The sequence below is a fragment of the Pipistrellus hanaki genome (assembly GCF_964339955.1).
Source record: "Pipistrellus hanaki genome assembly, chromosome: 6".
NCBI classification, from domain to species: Eukaryota; Metazoa; Chordata; class Mammalia; order Chiroptera; family Vespertilionidae; genus Pipistrellus; species Pipistrellus hanaki.
This window is the reverse complement of record NC_140508.1, coordinates 88107141-88116370: the sequence shown is the minus strand read 5'-3', so window position 1 is coordinate 88116370 and position 9230 is coordinate 88107141.

Here is a 9230-nt window from a genome sequence, read left to right as displayed (position 1 = left end):
CAGCCCCCAGCTCCTGGGCGAACAGCTCAGCTTTGTTAAATCACCCTCTGTGCCTGGAGCCAATGCTGAGGACAGCAGACCAGCCACCCACCTCAGGGACCAGCGCTCCAGCCTCTCTGACCTGGGGGAGGGGGTGGGGGTGGGGTTGGATGGGGTTGTGTGGGGATAGGGTTGTGTGGGGATGGGGTTGGATGGGGTGCCGATGGGTGGGAATGGGGTGGAGATGGGGTGATGGGGAGGGAATGGGGTGGAGATGGGGTGATGGGGAGGGAATGGGGGGATGGAGGGCATGGGGTGGGAATGGGGGGATGGGGTGGGGATGGGTGGGGATGGGGTGGAGATGGGGTGATGGGGTGGGGATGGGGTGGGGATGGGGGTGATGGGGTGGGGATGGGGAGGGAATGGGGTGGAGATGGGGGGATGGGATGGGGATGGGATGGGGATGGGGAGGGAATGGGGTGAGGATGGGGGGATGGGATGGGGATGGGGTGGGGATGGGGAGGGAATGGGGTGGAGATGGGGGGATGGGATGGGGATGGGTGGGGATGGGGAGGGAATGGGGTGAGGATGGGGGGATGGGGAGGGAATGGGGTGGAGATGGGGGGATGGGATGGGGATGGGATGGGGATGGGGAGGGAATGGGGTGGGGATGGGGGGATGGGGTGGGGATGGGGAGGGAATGGGGTGGGGATGGGGGGATGGGATGGGGATGGGATGGGGATGGGGAGGGAATGGGGTGGAGATGGGGTGATGGGGTGGGGATGGGGAGGGAATGGGGTGGAGATGGGGGGATGGGTGGGGATAAGGAGGGAATGGGGTGGGGATGGGGGGATGGGATGGGGATGGGATGGGGATGGGGAGGGAATGGGGTGGAGATGGGGGATGGGGTGGGGATGGGAGGGAATGGGGTGGAGATGGGGTGATGGGGTGGGGATGGGGAGGGAATGGGGTGGAGATGGGGGGATGGGTGGGGATAAGGAGGGAATGGGGTGGGGATGGGGGGATGGGATGGGGATGGGATGGGGATGGGGAGGGAATGGGGTGGAGATGGGGGATGGGGTGGGGATGGGGAGGGAATGGGGTGGGGATGGGGTTGGATGGGGTTGTGTGGGGATCGGGTGGCGATGGGGTGGGGGAGGGGGGAACGTTGGTTCATAGTGTGTCCTAGGCATTGTCATAGGAAGAGAGAGAGGAAGCATGCATGTGACTGTTTTGCCCCGGTAATAGAGCCAGGCAATTGGGTTAAAACTGCATTTCCACCTCCGCCCTCAAGAAGGTGCTGCTGAGTGAGTTAGGGCGCTGCTGCTTCTGGCTGAGTCCATGTGATTCCTCTCCTCCAGGCTCTGCTGGGCTCATTCCAACAGAGCAGGGGACGGTGCTGCCCAGGGGAGCAGGGGACGGAGCACCGAGGGGAGCAGGGGACGGAGCACCGAGGGAGCAGGGGACGGAGCACCGAGGGGAGCAGGGGACGGAGCACCGGGGGAGCGGGGGACGGAGCACCGAGGGAGCAGGGGACGGAGCACCGAGGGGAGCCGGGGACGGAGCACCGAGGGGAGCAGGGGACGGAGCACCGAGGGAGCAGGGGACGGTGCTGCCCAGGGGAGCAGGGGACGGAGCACCGAGGGAGCAGGGGACGGTGCTGCCCAGGGGAGCAGGGGACGGAGCACCGAGGGGAGCAGGGGACGGAGCACCGAGGGGAGCAGGGGATGGAGCACCGAGGGGAGCAGGGGACGGAGCACCGAGGGGAGCAGGGGACGGAGCACCGAGGGGAGCAGGGGACGGAGCACCGAGGGGAGCAGGGGACGGAGCACCGAGGGAGCAGGGGACGGAGCACCGAGGGAGCAGGGGATGGAGCACCGAGGGAGCAGGGGACGGAGCACCGAGGGAGCAGGGGACGGAGCACCGAGGGAGCAGGGGACGGTGCACTGAGGGAGCAGGGGACGGTGCTGCCCAGGGGAGCAGGGGACGGAGCACCGAGGGAGCAGGGGACGGTGCACTGAGGGAGCAGGGGACGGTGCTGCCCAGGGGAGCAGGGGACGGAGCACCGAGGGGAGCAGGGGACGGAGCACCGAGGGGAGCAGGGGACGGAGCACCGAGGGGAGCGGGGGACGGAGCACCGAGGGAGCAGGGGACGGAGCACCGAGGGGAGCAGGGGACGGAGCACCGAGGGAGCAGGGGACGGAGCACCGAGGGAGCAGGGGACGGAGCACCGAGGGAGCAGGGGACGGAGCACCGAGGGAGCAGCGGCATCTCAGGAGGCCGTGGGGGAGAACTCGGGCCTCTCTGTGTGTAGTTCCCAGGATCACGCTGCCCGTCGTGTGGAAAGTCAATCCCATCAGACACGTGGGGTTCGCACCCTCAGGGTGCCACTTGCTGGCTGTTGACTTAAGTCCGATACGTAGTGACTCAACTCAACTTCCTCTCTGCCCGGTGAGGGTGAGAGTGACACCTGGGTCAGGGCTGGTTGGCAGGAACCAGTGGCGTCACAGGTGGATGAACGCTCAGCCTGCGTGTCACTTGGCAGTCAGTGTTTAAGAAACAAATCCTGGTTTGGATGCGATCTACCTCAGGCGATCACACAATTACATCTGCTGACATGTGGTCAGGGCCCTGCACACAGGCCTTCTCCCTCTCCCTCGGTCTCAGGGGGCTCAGGTCGGGTGAAACGTCGAATGTGAGACCATGCTTCCAATAATTCTGGCGCCGCAGGCCACGTTGTTGGATGGCCCTGTGGATTGTGGGGCTCCATCCGCCTGCCGCTTCTACGTTCACGTGTCTTCGGAAGGGACCGGAGTCTGAGTCCCACCCAAACAGTACCCTCACGTAAGCACATTTATCTCAGACAAACCCCACAGCAGCGCCCCACACGGAGGGCCATGTGGGGGAGTCATGCCAGGCTCTTGCAGACACTGGTCTTCTGGTCATCCTCGCCGTGTCCATCTGGTTCGGGGCCGAGAGCCAGGCTCCCCGGTGCACCCTCGGCCTCAGACACCTCCCCCGGCAAACAGGGTGTCCACAGGCCTGGCCACGTGACTTACAAGGGTCCTCCTGTACCCCAAGTCATAGGGTGGGAAGAGGGACTCAGTGCCAAGCTTTCAGAGACAGTGCCCCCCCCAAACGACCACCCACAGCCGCTCAGGGCCCTCGCAGGGGGTTAGCCCCGGAGGGGCCGGGGCCGGGGCCACGTGAGCTCATCGCCGCCGGGTCCGAGGGCGCAGAAGAGGGCCGGCGGGTGCGAGGCAGCCGGATAACCGCATTAAAAAGATGAAAATGTCCAGCCCGCCATAAAGCCTGCTCAGACCCTAAAGAGGCGTCTGGAGAGACCCATAAACCGTAACGAAGAGAGGAGGGGAGCCTGGAGCCCTAACCAGATGTTCTGCGACGGGAGCGGCCGTGTGAGTAAATTGTCGGCCGGCCACGCGGCTCCGTATCGATCCCCGCTTTTATGAGGCCGGCCGCTCGGAGATTAACCGTCGTCCGGAGGAGAGGCCGGCTCCCCGCTCTCCGAGGCTCTTCCTTCGGGCAGAGCGACGGCGAGGGAGCTGGTAATGAATCGCAGGGCCGCCGAGGCCGAGTCTGTAAAGAGAGTTACAGACGGGCGGCCTCGGAGAGGGGGCCTCGCCGGGGGCCGGCGCTGCGGGAAGCAGGCTGGGCGGTATTTACGGCCAGGAGCGCCCACGGCAGCATCCGGCGCTGAACACTTAATCTGCGCTCGGATCTGCCTCCGGCCCGCGGCGGAGTCAGCAGAATTAGATCTCGCCGTGTGTTCCGTGGCCCTAAATCCTTCTGACACTGTTAGCGGTGGCAGGCCTCCAGCTCGCGCTGTTAATAAGACGGTAAAGTGGGAAATCGAGTTATCTCCTTCAAGGAGAAACACCAAGGAGAGGAAACGAGTCCTGTGACCCCCTTCCCAGCCCTCCGCCTCCTCCCCGAGTTCCCTTCAGTCTGCTCTCTCCCCGCCCGCCCGACTCCGTGGCAAATCGCAGGGAGAACAGCTCCCCTTCCTGAGCACTAAGAGAGGACTGAGGCCTGCTCCTCCCTGCCCTTCCCTGCTCCTCCCTGCTCCTCTTGCCCATCCTCACTGCTTCTCCCTGCCCTTCCCTGCTCCTCCCTGCTCCTCCTGCCCGTCCTCACTGCTCTTCCCTGCCCGTCCTCACTGCTCCTCCTGCCCGTCCTCACTGCTCCTCCCTGCCCTTCCCTGCTCCTCCTGCCCGTCCTCACTGCTTCTCCCTGCCCGTCCTCACTGCTCTTCCCTGCCCGTCCTCACTGCTCTTCCCTGCTCCTCCTCACTGCTCCTCCTGCCCATCTTCACTGCTCCTCCTGCTCCTCTTCACTGCTCCTCCCTGCCCATCCTCACGCCCTGCTCCTCCTGCCCATCTGCACTGCTCCTCCCTGCCCTCCTCACGCCCTGCTCCTCCTGCTCACCCTCAGTCAGAGGAGGGTGGAGGCTGCCCCTCAGCTCGGTGAGCGCCATGCAGGAGGCAGGCAGGGGGCTGGCCAAAGGGCTGCGTGGCTGTTACCTCTTCTCTGTCACGTAGCAGGCGTTGGGGTACCTGCCGCTAAAGGGGGGGGGCAGCACCCGGGGGGGCGGTTCTAGTCCCCAAGGCAACTGCTGGCTCTTCCAGGGGCGGCTTCCAAAGCCAGTTCAGCTCTGAGAGGGAGGGAAGGAGAGAAGGAGGGAAGAAAGGACAGAGGGAAGTGAGAGAGGGAGGGAAGGAAAAGAAAGGAAGGAAGGGAGGAAGGAAGGAAGGGAGAGAGGAAGGGAGGGAAGCACAAAGGGAAGTGAGAGAGGGAGGGAAGGAGGGAAGGAAAGGAAGAGAGTGAGGGAGGGAAGGAAGGAAAGGAATGAAAAGGAAGGAAGGAAGGAAGGAAGGAAGGAAGGGAGGGAGGGAAGCACAGAGGGAAGTGAGAGAGGGAGGGAAGGAAGGAGGAAGGAGGGAACAGACGAAGGGAGGGAGGGAAGGAGGGAAGGAAAGGAAGAGAGTGAGGGAGGGAAGGAAGGAAAGGAAGGAAAAGGAAGGAAGGAAGGGAGGGAAGGAGGGAGGGAAGCACAGAGGGAAGTGAGAGAGGGAGGGAAGGAAGGAGGAAGCAGGGAGCAGAGGAAGGGAGGGAAGGAGGAGAGGGAGGGAGGGACAGGGGAGGAGGGCAGGCCCTGTGGGCAGACATTGACCTGAATCCCTGCACTTGCCCAGAGGAACACGTCAGATTGAAGCCTGACTCTCCGCTGGCGGTGGGGCCCTCCACCGGAGTCTCGGGCATCTGGAAGGCAGACCACCCACTGCTCTAAGGGCCCCGCGGGCACTGTGGGTGGGTTAAATGATGCATTTTCACTTTAATCCCGAATTTTTTTGCTCTCATGAGTTTCAGTCAAACTCCTTCTTGCTGCATCAGTTCGTACACACCGAGCCCTGGGCCGGGGGCGGGGGGGGGGGGGCGCGGAGGGGGGGGCGGCGGCCCTCCAGCCCCGGCTGTGTCCGGGTGGTCGTTCCACTGCTCTGCTGCTCGGTCCATTTGCATATTATGCTTTTATTACTGTAGATGCTGGCAATTTCAGGTTCTTTAGGTAATTTTCTTTCACCGTCCAAAAGTTAGAAAAAGATAAAACTCCCTTGTGTGACAGAACTAATGTGATTCACAGAATTGAGCTGTAGCAATCCGCTGGGCAGATAGGAGAGTTTGTGAGAGCACGGGTTTTACTTCACTGGAAAATCACACTGCCGTTAGCGGAAGATTTAATGCAGAGCATTTGAGTCTCCCTCTAAGGCAGCTCACCATCTTCCCAGGTGGTTTGGTTTGGTTTCTTTATTTCTGCCTAAGAAGCATCTGGAAAATCTAGATAGAGTACCTGGGTACAATACCTGCACGTGTGGGATAGCACATACCTTGATATCTTAGAACTAAGACACAGACACACACACACACTTTCATCCTCGATAATTATGAACATGAAGGAAAATAAAAACAAAACATAAATATAATTGAACCTACAATTGGAACAGAGACTTACAAGGTCTTACGAATTCCTTCTGTTGAGCTAAGCAAGACACGTAACGTCTGCTCAGCCTCTTCCTGGGTGACTGCCCAGAGGGAAACTTGAAAAGCTCTCTCTTCTCTAATCTCGCCAGATTCCGTGCTGACCCCACATTCCCCTGGTGACATCGGAGTTAGTGTTCACAGAAGGTATCTCAGCCCCAGTGCCCTCTCTCAGCCTAAGGCGGTTAGGAAGACACCAGGCGTTTAAAGTTGATTTGTGAAGCATTCTAACCCGAACTGAATTTAAGAGACGCCCTGTTTTAGGGCAACCCAACCGCAGACTGTAGGCACCTGCTGGAAAAGAGGGGTCTGTTTGTTTGCTTGTTTCTGTTCATTCCTTCTGCTTCCATCTGTGGGCTTGTCCTTGAATTCTGGGTGTCGGACCCGCCCGCGCCCGCAGCGGCCAGTGCCGGTGAGTGGAGCAGCTCCATTCCATCCTCAGGCTCCGCTCCACAGTCTGCCCCGAGGCCGTTGGTTGAAATGGACCCTCCCGTCATCTCGCCTGCTGACTGTACCGGCCGTGATTAAAGTTGTTTCTGCAGGAGGTGTCCTGCCAGATTGTGAGCCCCTATTCCAGATTTTTGTCCCTTTTTACATCCCCGGTGGTGCCCAGAACGGTGTCTTTCCTGGGTCATTTCCTGCATTAAATATTCCTTGAACTCAATTGCCTTTTCTGAAAACTGGGCTGTTCACTCTACCCACAGGGGGCGCTGTGAGGACGGAGTAGGGGAGGGCAGGAATGCATTCTGATGACTTCGAAGATGCAGCGGGAGCACCTGGCCTCGGCCCTGGCCCCTGAGAGGGTGCATGTGGGAAACCAGGTGAACGTGCAGAGGGTCCCTCAGGGGAAGGGGCCTCCCACCCGCCTGAGAGGCTGGCGGGCGGGCGGGCGGGGACAGGGGGAGTGAGGAGCCCTCTGTCCTACAAGTTCAAAACGACAAGGACAACGGGGGAGCACGTTCGAGTGACTCAGGTGCCCTGCAGGAGCACCTTCTGCCGGTTCGGGGAGGTAAAACAAAGACCCCTTGGCCCATGAAAACTCGGAGCCACTAAACGTGTTCTGTCGCCGCTGGTGTCCTCTCCGTGGCGGCTCAGGCCCTCCTTGTCTGCAGTCCGGATCCGAGCGCCTGAGCCTGGCCGGGAGGGAGTGGACAGAGAATGGGGCGCCCAGAGGCCCGGAGAGCGGCAGATGCTGCACTCGGACGCTGCCCTGGGTGTCTCCCTTGCAGCCTGCATCGTCTGCCTGGGAGAGGGTCAGCTTCAGCCCCTGTCCACGCGGAGGAAGCCTAAAAGGCCATGACCTTGGTCTGAACAAGCTTCCCAAGAACACGGCACCCACGAAAGAGAAAAATAAAAGAAGGAAAGGACAGTGGAAGTCCCGAGGAAGACATCACTAAGAAATTGTTTTTAAAAATAATAATAATATGAAGTGATGTGAAAAAACAGCAAATAAAGTTTCAAAGCATATAATAGAGAACTGAAATGCATAAAAATGTCACAGTCTATGTTTGTATGCTGTATACGAGGCCCCTAGACCCACAAGAAATGCAAAAAGTTCACTGTTAATAACTCATTCTTGAATCGCCCGCCTTAAAAGCCAAACTGCCCCCTGGGGGGTGTGTGCCCACGTGGGACCCGCTGGTCTAGATGTGGACTCTCTGGTCACTGGCACATCCAGATGGACAGAGCTCCCAGAAGCGGGCCTAACGTACAGAGCTCGGGGCGGGTGCACCCACACCAGTTTTCCCTGGCACCTGGGTGCTTCGTGCTGGAGCAGAGAAGACGGCTCCTAAGCCGGAAGAGAAAGATATCCCGGAAGGAGCTGAAGAAGCAAAAACATACGGCCCAGGAGTAAAATCAGCGTAAAACAAATACTAATAAAATAGAAACAAAAATAAAAAACGTATTTTTAAAAAAAATAAAAGACTGCCAGCTTCCTTACATCTCACAATGTATATATAGCATTAAGCCTTCAACATAACGCACAGAAATAAAATCAGCGTGCTGTCATTAAGATTTATGGAGGAATATTGAACAAACAAATGGAGTTTCTCTTTTCTTCCTCTTTTTTTTTTTCTTTGCTTGTCTCATTTAGAGCTGAGGCGCTCTTCTGGGTGCAGATAGCCTGTTCCTGGAGGGGCCTGCCTGCCAGGTCGGCCCCAGAACCCCCGGTGTCGGTGCGCGGAGCACACGGGCACTCTGCCCCGGGGAACCAGGGCCGAGGACTCGCGTCCAGCAAGGACACAGCGCCTGGGCCCACATCCTAACTGTGTGTGTAAGTGACAGGACTGTAAATCCTGTTTTCATTTTCTCGGTCTCATTAACTTCACGTTCCGTGGCTTCATTATTTTCAGAACGGTCTTCTGTGGCTGCGTTTTTCCCACCCAGTAATCTGTCAGCTGCTACGGTATGTTTAATGGTATTTTTTTCAATATTTCTTTCCTCGTCACCGTCCATTTTAAATCCACATGCACGTATCACTCATGTGGAGCAGCACGAGAGCGGCTGCGTGTGAGACACCGTGTACGGTTACCCCCCTCCTGGCTTCCCCGTGACCCCGGAGTCCTCGCCCTGCGCAGACCCGTGAGGAGAAGGGGAGAGGCCCCAGGAGGACCGGAGACCCTGTCTGGGCTTCCCTCCCCCTTCTGACATCTCTTTGCTGCATGAGGTTCCTTGTAGTCTCTAACTCTCATTTTCTGTAACTGAGAAGTGGGCTAACAATTCTTCATAAATTTTTTGTGATAATGTAATGGGACAATGTATGTAAATTATTTACTTAAAATAGTTCCTATCCCAAATGAAGTGCTCAATACTTGACAGTTATTAGTAGAAATAATAAACCACCGTGAAATTTGCCATTTTCCCAATAAGATATATCTCATACTGTATGTATGTTTGCATGTAGATATGAGGATTAATATTTAAATAATACAATATCATGTTAATATAATAACAACACATATTTACATAGCAGGTGATTTGCCTTGCCTTATTCACCCTCCCAATTTGTCCGACATCTGCTTCCTGCCTGTCTGTCCAGCACTTGGACTCCCGCCTAAGCTCGGAAGTGGAGGGAGTTGAGGGTCAGGTCTTCCCCAGGACTCACAGCCGTGCTTCCTCCTGCCAGGACATTGTGAGTGCGCTCAGAGGACTCCCTGAGAAGACCCGCTGAGAAAGCCACTCTGGTCAGGGACACA